Source organism: Anas platyrhynchos, chromosome 9, assembly GCF_047663525.1.
Source record: "Anas platyrhynchos isolate ZD024472 breed Pekin duck chromosome 9, IASCAAS_PekinDuck_T2T, whole genome shotgun sequence".
Lineage (NCBI taxonomy): Eukaryota > Metazoa > Chordata > Aves > Anseriformes > Anatidae > Anas > Anas platyrhynchos.
The window spans coordinates 10,500,483-10,513,962 of record NC_092595.1 but is presented as its reverse complement, the minus strand read 5'-3'; positions in this window follow the sequence as shown (position 1 = coordinate 10,513,962).

Here is a 13,480-nt window from a genome sequence, read left to right as displayed (position 1 = left end):
CGGATGGAGCAGGGGAGGAGATGCAACACCAGCTTCCAGCATAGCCTCCGACGGTCCCACTGCTCTTTCCACCTGAAGCTCAGCGAAGGGCCATGAAATCCAAAGCAGCGGCAGGCTCCGCAGCCTGCTCCAGCATGACAGATTTGTAAGTCAGTGAAGCCGATGGCATTTGTGAGGATTTGGTTGCAGATGGATCAAAGCAAACCCATCCCCGGAGAGAGCGTTTGCAATGAGAAGCTAAGTCGGTGTGTGAGACGGGGAGGGGGGAGCACAGTGGGGGAAGCGGGACGGATACAAAGCAAAAGATGATTTTAATTTCCTTCTCTTTATTAACACCCTGCCAGATCCCCGGCTGCTGCTGCAGTGTTAGGGACCAGGCGTGGTGCAAATCAGAGGCAGAGACCGGTGCACCTGCAGAAGCCACAGCAGCAGAAGCTGGAGGGGAAGAGCTGGAGATGGGGATGGAGCGAGGAGCAGGGACAGCTCCTGCTCCTGGGATTGCTCCAGGGGACCTGCTGCAAACACAGCCCCGAGGGGTGCTAGCAGGGGACGCTGCAACATCATGGTCAGTCTGTACCTGTTTGCTGGCCTTGTCTTCGGGAGGAAAATGCCCCCAAGGTGGCACCCGTGGCCAGATCCTCACTGGGACATGCGGGCATAGGGGGAGGAGACAGCCCAGAGCAGCTGATGATGATGCTGGGGCTGGAGAAAAGGGAATCTCGTGGTACTGGAAGGAGCAGTTTCAGCTCTTGGGTGCAGAGCTTCTGCCATGGAGCTGCCCAAGATGCTGTTTTTTCCCTCGGCTTCCCAAAGGCACAAGGTTTGTATGGTCCCAGTGGACATGGAAGCACCACACCAAGAAGGGCTGCCCAGGACACCAATAACCAAGTGAAATAAAGTCAGGATCCAGAGACATAATAAGAAGGGGAAATTCCTGGCTGTCCTTACCCTGGGCATGGCTTTGGGCAAGAAAACATCTCCAGCTCCCAGTGCTGAGCAGGGGAATTTGCACCCACCCACACCCACCTGCCCTCTGGCCAGCAGCCCCAGGCTGCCCCCATGCCACGGGGATGGCGATTCTGCAGCAACATGCATGGAAACCTCCATCAGGGGCACGGGAAGTGACAGCAACACCAGCGAGACAGGCCCTGGAGTATTAGGGCTAATAGCCATCTCAACCAAATTAATTCAAATTGCGTTCAGTCGACCATTAGAGCGTTGTTGGTGGCAGCGCTTCCCCATCCGCTCACATTTTCATGAAGTAATTAAAGCCATTAGAATGTAAACCAGCCTTTTTGGGCTTGGGAAGGAAAAGAAAGCAGGAAGGGAAAAGGGAAGCCGAAGACCGGCTTAGCTAATATTCCCTTTATTTCCACATATACTAATTAGTTCCCATTCTCCAGCCGTCTCCATACCGATGCACGGCCCCACTGGGGCAGCTCTGCAGAGGTGCCCCCGCTCCATGGAGCTGTGCCCCGCTCCCATCTCACCCTCACCCCTGTGGCTCACATCCCTGGGTGCCAGTTTGCTCTCTCCTCCACTAAAAATGTGTGGGAGGAGGGAAAAGAGCGAAGAGGTTTTGTGCTCAAAAGGAAAAAAAAAAAACTCTAAGAAAATGGAGAGAAATAGGAGGTTTGGGGTGATGGTGCCAAAGCCCTGTGATGGACAGAGGGCAAATATTCACAGGCATGCAAGTATCTGAGAGAAGCTCGGTGTGGAGGAGCCCACTGCCCTCGAGCCCACCTCTGCCCTGTGCAGCTGATGTGGCTGTAGGTCACTGGATATTTATTTTCCAGGCAGAGCAGAGCAGAGTTCAGGGGCATTGAGGGGCACGTTGTGTCCGCACAATCAGAGCAAGGATTCCTCCCTGCCAGGCCCTTGGAGGAGACCAAGGGGCAAGTAATTCTGGATGTGGCAGGTATCTGGGGGCTCTCCTGAGCTCAGCCTGTGCTTTATTAGGCCATCCCTCACCCTGGCTGACTTATCTCAGAGCTGCAAGCCCGGCAGCATCACGCAGCCTGCAGGACCCGGCACGGCGTAACCCAGCGGGCTCGTGGCCTCCCACCTCAGCAGGCTGCAGGAGCAGGAGCAGGCTGAGATCTCGGCTTTCCCCAGGGATTTGTCATCTGAGGGATGATGTGCCCACTGCCAAGCTGGACTAGCAGATTTGTGAGCACGCCTGGCTTAAGCCCAGCGGGCTGATTTTGCCCAGGAGTGGTGCAGGAGCGCTGGCATGAGCCATGCTGTGAGCGCAGCGCTACTGGGGCTGTTTGTTCCCACATAAGGGTCAGCACCTGGACTAACACAAAGGTACCTTTGTTCAAAGGGCTTTTCTTGTGATCCAGGTCATTTCCCACAGCTGGTTTAGAAAAAGTCCCCAAATTCCTGCAAGGATGGGACAAGAGGGGGGCAGCAATAACAGGCAGGAGGTGCCAAGTACCCCTGGGCTGGGCTTGCAGGCAGATGGACAAGGAGGAACAGCACCTCGTGCCTCTGCTTTCATGGCTTTCCCAGCATGGCCCAGAACAAGCCCCAGGGGAGGCAGGATGGAAGTCAAACCTAGAGCATCCTTTACCCATCCCCAGGATGCCAATTTGTCTCATGCCCTTTCCCTTCGAGGAAATCAGAGGATGCTCCCCAAGACGTACATCGCTTTTGATACCATCTTCAAACTGGGGTTCCCAGCAGCAGCTGCTGCATGCACACACAGCACAGATGATGGGATAAGAGGCTGTGGGAAGCAGGGGCAGGAGGAAGAAGCTGCATTTAACTGGCAGATCATCGCCGAGGGGCCATGCTCACGGCTACCCGAATCCCCCCGCGCCACCTCCTTGCGGCTCACACAAAGTGCTCCTTTGAGAGCACAATGCAGCAATCACCCCGGGCATTCATCCCACCTGGGCCTCTCATCCGAGCGGCGCTTTCAATCAGACAACATGAAAAATAAGAGAGATTCACTTTTTCATTGGCATCAGCAAAAAAAGGAAGAAGAAGCCAATTGAGCCCAAGGGGCTAAATAGCATCTTTCACTCCATTTTCTATGGGCTCCTGAAACTATGGCAGAAAATTGAAATCTGCCTCTTTCTGTCTCCTTTTCTTCCTTTTTTTCTTTTAATAATTCCCGGTACGCAGGGCCTTGTGCCGGGCCCAGCACTGTGGGGGATGAGTCCCGAGGCAGGCAGTGGGGAGGTTTGCGCCCTACCCGCGTGCGCTCGCCGCGGTTTGGGATAATGCGCCTGCCGGCTTGTCAGGTGCTGATGGGGAGCAGGAGGGGTGGGGGGGCTGAATGCATTTTTGATTGCTATAATTGCCACAGATTGGGTGCTTGAGAGGAGCTAATTAACAAGGAGGCTATGGGCGGATTATACTTGCAGAACAGAATCCCATGCAGATCCTTCCCTTTTGTGCCACACGCATGAGATCATTGGTAGGTGATTATGGCTGTGAATGCGGGGCTAATTTACTTTGCACGTCTGACGAAAATCCTGTACATAATAAACCATGGAGGCAGCTCAAAGTGGCCCCGTTCAGAGGGGAAGGACGGCCTTGCTGCTAAAGCCCTGAGCCCAGAGCTAAACTGAAGCCTCCTCATTTCCCTGAGTAACCACAGCTGCCTGGCGGCTCTTCCTGCTGCCTCAGTTTCCCTCCCCAGCAAGTGGAGGAGGCAAGTTTGTAGCTATGGATGTTTGCACGGCACCGGGCACCCTTTCAGGGAGGATGCTATAAAGGAAAGAACAGGAATATCTTCGTGCCGTTGGAGCAGATCAGACAGCACAGCAAAAATAGCAGCCAGAAAGCTGCGCATGTGGAAAAAATAGCATCTTCGTGAGCACTCTTGCTTTCGGAAGAAATGAATGTAAGCAGCAGCCCCAGCTGTTCCTGCAGCCTCACGATTAGGGAGAACTGACAGGCAGGGTTAGCTCCACCATCCTGGTCCTGCTGCTCTGACATTGCCTCACCAGCCTGTCTCCTATGTCCTCCTGGGTTTCATTTATCCACTCATCCACCCATCCACCCATCCACCCATCCACCCTCCCATCCATCCATCCATCCATCCATCCATCCATCCATCCATCCATCCATCCACCATCCATCCATCCATCCATCCATCCAAGGTGGGGAGCTGGAGAAGGGCTTGGCCATTGCTGCTCTCTGTGTTGGTGTCACCTTGCTGGGAGCCAGGCATCTTGATTAAGTACTGGTAGTGACTTTTAGAAAGTCACACGATGAATAAATCACATCTTTCCATCCAAAAATGGAAGTCACTTGCTGGTTTGGTCAGACCTTTTGTAGTCTTGGGTAATTTTCATTCGAAATACTTTCCACACTTTTCTATGGAACTTTCTTTGCATGCATGGGCTTTTTTTCATTAAAGTCAGCATTTCAGAGAATAAGAAACAAAATGCTTCTTTTCTTTTCTTTTTTTCTTTTCTTTTCTTTTCTTTTCTTTTCTTTTCTTTTCTTTTCTTTTCTTTTCTTTTCTTTTCTTTTCTTTTCTTTTCTTTTCTTTTCTTTTCTTTTCTTTTCTTCTCTTCTCTTTTCTTCTCTTTTCTTCTCTTTTCTTCTCTTTTCTTCTCTTTTCTTCTCTTTTCTTCTCTTTTCTTCTCTTTTCTTCTCTTTTCCTTCCTGTAACTAAAATCAGCATTTTGGGCTCCAAATTATATACAGAGAGTTGATCTGAAGAAGGAAAAAGTCTATTTTACTACAACCATTTTTTTGATTAAAGCCACTGTTTCAATAATGACTCCCTGTTGATACCAAAATGAAAATATCACTGGAGTATCTCCTAATAGGAACACGCCGTTTCATAACATTTCCTCAGATTCATTTAATTTTGTGCTTATTTATTATGCTCTGTATGACGGTTCCTAGAAAACAGAACTCCGATGCTGCTTTTGTCCTGGGATCAAGAACTACTCACCTAAACTTTAAGCTGAAATGACTCTTTCACCTCTCTCACCCTCTCCATGCATTGGTGCATGGTAGGACCGCCCCCTTGATGTGCAAGAGGCATGAGCCTCCTAGCCATGGCAGCCTCATCCAGGATGGTGTCAAGAGACTTTTCTGCTGGGCTGTACTCAAACAGAAGGTTTTGGTGATCCCAGTGCTTCAATATGCATCAAACTTCAGCAGCAACTTGCCGTTTGAAGCAACATCCCCATCATACCAAAGTTTCTCTTTTTGAGAACAACACTTCTTTTCATTTTTTATCTCCTTAACAAGACTTTTTCCATCCCTCCAGGTCAAAGTCTGGAAATTTTCCTTTGGAAAGTTGGAGAGGGATGGGATGGAAGGCAGAGATGGAGCCCAAAAATGTGGAGGCACCTCTGAAGGCAACGTGACGGTGAGCTCAGTGGGAGGCTGGTGGTGGGAAGAGACAGAGGCCACGTGAGAGGACATCGTCAGGGGGTTGGCTTTGTTTAATCACTCACATTAAAACGCTGGCATGGCTTGCCCTGATTTCTAAGCAAAATATGTATCTCTGGTGCTGGGGAGAGACAGGCTGTCACAGATGCGAGACACGCAGGACGCAGATACAGGCGGCGCGCACGGCTAGCGCCACAGCATTAGCATACTGGCATTTGGGCCGGTGCCTTATCTGGGGCTGACTTCTGAAATCCAAGTCTTGTCAGCCTCCCTGCTTCTCCCCTGCTATGGCACTTCATTATGAGGCCGGGTTTTGTTCTGCCCAGTGCCGCCTTCCCCCACTGAGTGGCCAGCGGGGCCGCATCATGCGCCGTGGGGCGGCCGTGCAGGAGCAGCCTTGTCTCCCCAAAACACCAGGGCGCAGGGCAGCTGATAAGGGACAGGAGGGGAACAGAAGAAAGGCTCGATGACAAACCTGGCCCAGACAATGAGGTGCTATCCAACTGCAGGCTGGCAGCTGGTGAGTGCGCAGCCCAGATAACGAAGCATTCGTGCACACGCAGCCCTCGCCGGCTCGCTGCCCGGCTCCAGGTGCTGCTGGCCCCTCTGTCACATCCCCGCATACCCCTGCCCAAATGGGGCTTCTGGGGATGCTGAAACACCAGTCCATCTCTGAGATCCTTCTTCCACAAAGGGCCACGTACCTCTCGTCTTTAAAAAACAGATTCCCATTAAATACCACAAAGAGTTTATTGGCCAATGGATAAAATGCATGGGTTTTTTCACAGCTGCAATGATCATTAATGAATTTTATGGTCCCTCTTAGGACCATGGAGCACAATAAGTGATCTCTCACTGGTTGTTTTTTCCCTGGTTTCTAGCACTCTGGAATGGAGCTCCACACAAGGAAAACCAGCAGCTATGGAACAGACTGAAGTAAAAGCGTCTCGTGCCCCAGTTCTGACTTAGCTGTGATGAAAAACAGACCCAGAAGTAACTTTATAATGGGAGGAAGCTCATTTAAATATTCCCTCCCAACAGAAAGAGATTTCAGAATTAGATGAATGAGGAGATTTTCCTTTTAATGAGATTAGCTTTCTATAATTGCTCATTATGGACCACTCAAGAGATTTGGAAGAAAAAAGTTAGACAACATACCTGGAAAACACTACACAAGAAACAGCAAAACCTTCCCCTTCGCTGTCAGCTGTAAAAAGCGAAAATCAAACTAATTTCTAGTTTCAAATCACTCACTCAAAGTGGCTGCAACTCCTCCAGATCCTCTCTGCAATTACTTGGCTTTGTAGAGAAAGAGAAACAGAGGCTTGAGATTTGCAAAATTTAATACATTTACTGGAAATTCTCCCTTTCCCCCATGTTTCAGTGGAAACATATATTTTATCTGTGAGTGGCAAAGCTATGTGATTTGATTTCATCTTTCCAAATTTCAGCCCTACTGAAATAAAGGCTGGGCAGAGCAGTCCCTTCTGGGCTTGGAATGCCAGCTCGAATCACAAGCTCCACGCTGTGGTCAGACTGCGAGGCTTGCGTTTGCATTTGGAACATTTGGCTCCCAAGTCCCAGCTTTGGGCCAGGTACTAATACAACTGCAAGGATACATAAACACAAACCATTTCATCCCTCTTTGATTGTGATTTATATTTACTGTCAGGTGCTTTTGATTAAGCTGAAACTAATATTCAGAGCAGGGTTTTGTTACCAGCACCTGACAGCCGGCAGCACCACTATGGGGACATCTCTCGGCCACACGTACACTGCAGGATGGGTCTTGTGCCTTTCAAAGAGGGATTCCTAAATCCTTTTTGTAGCCGTTGAGTAGCAGAAAGGCTGGGTGAGCACAGCTGTATCCTGTACCCCAGGCAGCCCAGATGCTCAAGGGGATGCCCAAGGCAGCTCACCAGGGCTGGATGCTTGGTCAATAGCCAGAGGTGCTCACCTGGCTGCCAGAACTGCCAAGCCTGCTTTGTAAAACTGCTTGGGTTCAAAGGAATTGAGAAAGGGCCGGGCTTTTTTCATTTCAGTTGCAGCTTTTCATCAGCAGTCAAGTCATTAGCTGTTAGGTTTGTTTAATTTGATTGATACTTCCTTCCCATGTTTGTAAAGGCAGACATTGTTTGCTGAGCATCACTGCCCACATCCACATGTAAAGCTGGGCTGGCACCAGAACCAGGGTGGAAAGCAGAATATGTCATGAACAAACACAAAACTAACCCCCCATCTGATGCCGTGCTCCCTGCTGGGCTCTCCAGGGCTTGGGAGATGCTCCTAATTGTGCATCAGATAAAAGGAACTCGGCTTACCCGTCCTTGGCCTTGAACGCATACAAATAGGCTTTATGTTAATATTTGCAAATAGCTTCTCAGAGAAGAAAGCTATCTCTGAAATTCTCATCTTCTGGGCTTCTCTGGGTGATGGAAAACATCGGGATGGGGCAGGTGTAGAGCAGCAAACAAGGGTGCAGGCACCCACATCAGCATCGCATCTGTCCTCAGCTTCATTCACACAGCTGCTGGGCAAGCACAGGGGCCTTGCACGGGGATCTGACATGGACAGGCATTTCCAGTGAAGAAAGAGGGGTGCTTTTGCTGAAAACCAGACGTTCAGGAGGGCTGGAGCTATTTGAGAATTCAGGTCAAATGCAAGGAGCCTTGGTGGAGAAGAAAGGAGGGCACTGGGAGAGAGACTGTCAAAACATTTTCTCTGTTTCATTTCCTCTCCCCCCCCCCACTCCGTTACAAAGTAAATTATTTTCTTCAAAAATTGCCCTAATTTTCTGGAGACATTAAAACAAAACCCAGACAAACAAACCCATCTTCTATGGCTGAGCAGAAGACGGGGGTTGACTGGAAACCTCATTTTCCTACTGAACTTAGAGCTCTGCTAGCAAGAGAGCTCTGTTGAAGTAGATAGGATGGAGGAGCTGGGACAGCACTGTAACAGAGACCCCTGTTGCTGTGCCTCTGGGGTGTCCGTATAAGCAGGGTTCAGAGGTTCCAGTCTGTCAGTTTTCAAGGAAAAGTGGAAGAATTACATTTAAAAGTGGAAAAATTACAGGGTGCTGGTCTCCAGTTCCTGCTACCCTGCCAGGATGGCAGCTTGTCCCCGCTTGTCCCTGTCCCCGCAGCACTGCGAGCGAGGAGATCTCATCCCTGCTGTCACCCCAGCACCATCCACCCCTGCTAGACACTTGGAAATTAAAATAATAAACAAAGCAACCAGCGCTGCGTGCGGAGGCTAATGTTCCATAATGCTCTGAAACCCAGGCAGCCGCTGCCTCATGCTGAGCAGAGAGGACGCGTTTGAAAAATGTATCATCCTCTGACAGCAATTATTTCAACATTACCCTGCTTTTTTTTTTTTTATTTCCCACTTCAGATAAGGCATTTTCTTTCCCCCAGACCATAATCTCCTTACCCAGAAGAGCAGAGTGCGGTGGGGAACGGCAGAACGATGTCGCTTTTTAACGCAGCCAAGGTCGGTGGGATTTAAATAACGGGAAAACAAGCAGATCCTCTACATGCCTTCAGGTGACTTTTTAGGACTAAAACCAGCCCCTTCCCGGCAGGGGTTCCCAGCACAGCTCGAGGGGCTTGGGGGCTGTGTCCTGGCCATTTCACTGGGATGTGGGTGGTTCGATCCTCCTGCCCCAGCTCACATTGAGCTGCCCACAGGACAGCCTTCCCACAAAAAGGTGATCACAGGTTGCCTTCCAAAACTGTTTTGTGTGTTGGTTTTGGTGCCTGCCCCAGAAATACTGCTGCTGGGCTGCCCGTATTGTCACACTGGGGAACTCCCCACCCCATGGTGTCCCTTGGTGTGCAGGGCTCTGAAGACGATCCAAACAGCCACCCCTGCCTGTACACCCTTTTTGGAAAATTCCCCCGTAACCCTGTAAAATTTGCCAGCCCACCCCTGGCAGGAGGCATCTGGAGACCTCTCGAGTCCCAAACCACGCAGCCTGGATGGGGTGGGCAGGCAGGGACCAGGGACACAGCGGGCTCGGAGCACAGGGTGCTGGTGTTTTGCTTTTCCGAGCGGAGTCGCGATGGGTCAGTTCCCCAGCAAAGCCATCTCATCTCTGCTGCAGGAAAATAAACCCCAGAGCGTACAGCCAAACTGCTGGATGGTTTGAAAAGGGCAAAATCCGCTAAGAAATTCCCCTTTTCCAATTCCCAAACTAATGTGCCCGTGTTAATAAAGCGAAGTGCTCTCACCCGGAACACCTCTGGCAGGGGAGAGAGATTTAATGCACCGAGAGGCAGAGAGGGATAGAAAATTGGCTTACACAAAGGCCAGGTCCCAAGGGCCTGCAGGACACAGTCAGAGACCCGTTTTAATGAAACTGCTCTTAAGAAAGCAAAAAGGGAAAAGCCCTCTGAGAAGTCTGACTCCTGGGCACCTCAGAGGTGGGGTCTGTGTTGTCTGGTGTCTGGCTCAGAGGGAAAAAAAAAAGGGGGTGGAAACAGGCTGAGTCTCGTTTGGGGGATGGAAATTAAGGGATGGAAGGGGACGGGTCATCTGCTGGCTGGTGGAGGTGGATCCGAACCCGACTGAAGGCACGATGGGCCCCGTAAGACATCCCTGGTGGGAGCAGCTCTCGGCTGGACCCTGACCCCCAGCTCTGTGCTTGGGTTTGTCCGTGCTGGAGGCTCTGCAGGGAAGGGAGGACACAGGACCCGCTGCACCCAAGGATCCAGACAAAATAATTAGCACCAAAATCAGTGGAAATAAATTAAATGGGCAGTAATGCACCAAAAGGATGGGAAACCCCCGTTCTCCGTGCCTGCCCTCCAGACATCATGCTGCAGGGAAGGTGTTGGGGAGGGGGGGTGGTGCAAAGCGACCTGTCACACTGCTGAAACTCCAGAGGCACAAGCACATCTGCACAGATGGGAAAATTACAGTTATGGTGCCTGGGTGGTATGACAAGTAATTTTCTTGCACCCCGAAAAGAAAAAAAAAAAAAAAATTCAATTGTGGGAGGAATGTGTCAGTTGCAATTTTGGAGCGTAATGAAATAAATCAACCAGATGGAGAGAAGAGATGAAGACGAGCCCACACAGCCTCGTGGGAACGCACAGGCCACATGAAGCCAGCTGCCGGGGAGCCGAGATCTCGTCTGGAAGGCTTCGGAGCCACCCTTGGGGTGATGACAGCGAACTCCCCAAGTGAGGAAGCTTCTTTGAACTTTCTCCAGCCGCTGCGGATGAGGTTTGAGGAACGCACGGCCGCCGGTGGACCAAAAAGCAGCTCCTTGCTTGGCTCAGCAGTGATCCTGTGGGGGGTCTGGGTGGCACCCTGCTGCTCCTGACCTGCTGGGAGTGCTCAGGGGACAGCACACAGAACAGGCTCTTCCTTGGGCCAAGGATGCCCGAAATAACCACGCCGCCTGCCCAGGATAACCACCGAAGGCCCCCGGTACACGGCTCTCCAGAGAGGAGGCTTTGCAGCAGGAAATTGATTTCCATAGGCTCCCTCATTAATTTTCATGGCACCCACAGTGTGGTTTTAGAACAAGCGGAATTATTAATGTTCCGAGCTACCCAAGCACTGTCGGGAACACGAGGCCCTCCGAGAGCCAAAGCGGGGCTGACAAACCAGGGAAGGAAATGCCAGAATTGGTCACGTCCATCCTCCAGACCCCAATGGGTTTGTCCTCGGTGCAGGGAGGAAGGCAGAAACCTTGGAGAAAAGGGCTCGTGCCCCCAGATGCCTCAGCTGTCTGGAAAGAATAATAATAAATAAATAAATAAATAAATAAAACAAAAAGCATAGAGTTTGGGCTTTAAAAAACGAGTGATTTGCCTAATTGCACCTGTTCGGTATTGCTTTGCTTCTGGGCCACCCTGTGCTTCCAGGGAGCAGGACAGCAAGGCAATTAGGAAGGGTGAAATATTCACACAGGCTGGCAACACCGATCCTGCCCTTGAAATCACATCTGGGCTTCGGTGACAACTCAGCTAATTAAGGAGAGAGCCTCCCAGGCACAAGTATTCGCTCTGGTCAGACGTAAGGCAGCATCCCCAACCCACCCTGAGATGCCTGCTGGCTGGTACGGGAAGGAGACCGGAGCATCCCTGCCCAGATTTACCTCGACCGTGCCACCCGTGGCATCTCCAGCCCCACGGAGCAGCAGGATTTGTCCTGCCCTGTTGGAGCGAGAGGAAACAAGCCCCATTTGTTAACATGCCAATCGTTCTTTACACCGGCTGATTAAAAAATAATTACCCGCAGCCATTATTGAGCACTCTTGCAAATGAGCTGTGGGAAGCTGTGACCGTGCACTTAGCACACTGTGTGTTTTGCTTGTTTCAATATTATTTTAATTAAGTATCTGGGTGAAAGGCGGTTTGCAGTGTAACTTTCTTTTCATAAGCAGGGTGTGGACGGGTGGCTCTGGGCCGCGTCTGGCGGGGTGGCTGGGCCCATTTTGTATTCAAATTCAAGCAAAAAAGCCATAGGTAGACCCATAAGGGGAGGAGAGCTCATCTGCACCCCAGGAACATGACCCCTGTCCTTTATTTGGGGGATTTTGTCCTTTCAGGTGTGCTTACATTCTCTCAGGTAGCTTGTAAGTGGCAGCACTGCTTTCAATTATCTCGTGTTTGCAAGCAAATTAACTCAGCAAACACATTTCAGATCCTCAGCCGACGCAGAGCCAGCATTGCTCTAGAGAAATCGAATTACTGCGTAGATTAAAGCAGCACGCCACGGCCCCAGAGCTTCCCCTTGATCTCTCAAGCCCCTGCCTTACCAACCCAAATCCCAAATCTCGGGTTGTTTCCATCAGGACAAAGAGAAGAGGACCCCCAGACCTGGACCCCCACCAAGGTCGGGTGGAAGCTGAGCCCAGGACAGGTCCCAGCCTCCAGCTCTGGTCTGGGGGCTGAGGCAGCCGAGGGGGATGGAGGTGTGGAGGCAGCAGGCAGGAAGGATGAGGCCATAATAAGCCGACACCACACAGCCAGCTTGTGGGGCAGTAGCTCAGAGATCTCTGTTTTTTAAGATTTTAAAGGGTCAGGAGGGAGGCTTTGCACATCAAGCTGGTCCTGCTCCATGCCCAGAGCAACACAGAGGGCACACAGCTTTTTGGTACATGGGCACTTGCTTCCCTCCAGACAATTCCTCTCTGTGAGCTGAGATGTATTTATCCCAACACACGCTCCTGAGAGCCGAAACCCTGAGCTTCGGGCTTTGAATAGACAGAAATAAATAAAAATCAGAGGGGTTTTCCCTTGCCTCCACAACAAACATATGTTCCCACCAGACTTTCTTTTGCCGGAAAAAAATAAAATAAAAAAATACCACATTTCTGAACCAGCTCTGAGTACTGCAGGCGGCTTCGTTTCCCATCTCAGACCCCACAGTGGCAGGAGGGCAGGAGCAGGACAGCTCAGAGAAGGGGGAAGCCTGTTGAAGGTGAGCTTCTGCTGCTCCCCCCACGCCTGTCCATGGCCATGAGCATCCCTCTCACCAGGGTGCTGCCCCCCAGCTGAGCTCAGCCCCTCGCAGCCCCTGCCCTGGCTCTCTGAATTTCTTCCCTCAGCCCCAGAGCGTGCTTCCCCTGCCGGAGGTGGAGCCCCAGCAAAAATTGGTGTATATATAGCTCAACACTGCACTTTGGGACCCCTTGGGATGAAGCTTGCTGGATCAGTGCACTTCGCCATCAGGAGGATGTTGATGACTATCTTAGTCTCCCCTGAAAGCCAGGCTACCAATTTACAAAGTCTTTTATTTTTTTTCCTTCTGCTTTTCCTTAAGGCAATAACCCTTCCTCGGAGCTTCCCCCAGGCACTGTAGCTTCACACAGGTCACCCAGATAACCTGGAAGGAGCCCTTCCAGCCCTCCCTGCCTTCCACATCTTATTTACCTCTGCATTCAGCAGGCTGATACCACAGCAGAGCTGGGGATGCACTACAGTTTGCTCCAATTTTTTTATTATATTTTTTTACCTTTCTTGGATAATTTCACGGTCCATTAGTTCCCTGTAGCTGCTCCCCGCAAACACTCACACATCTCCATGGCGTATGAGCTTCTCTCTCGCTAGGGCAGGCACGGAGCAGGCTACACTTGTAGCAGTCCTGCTCGCTC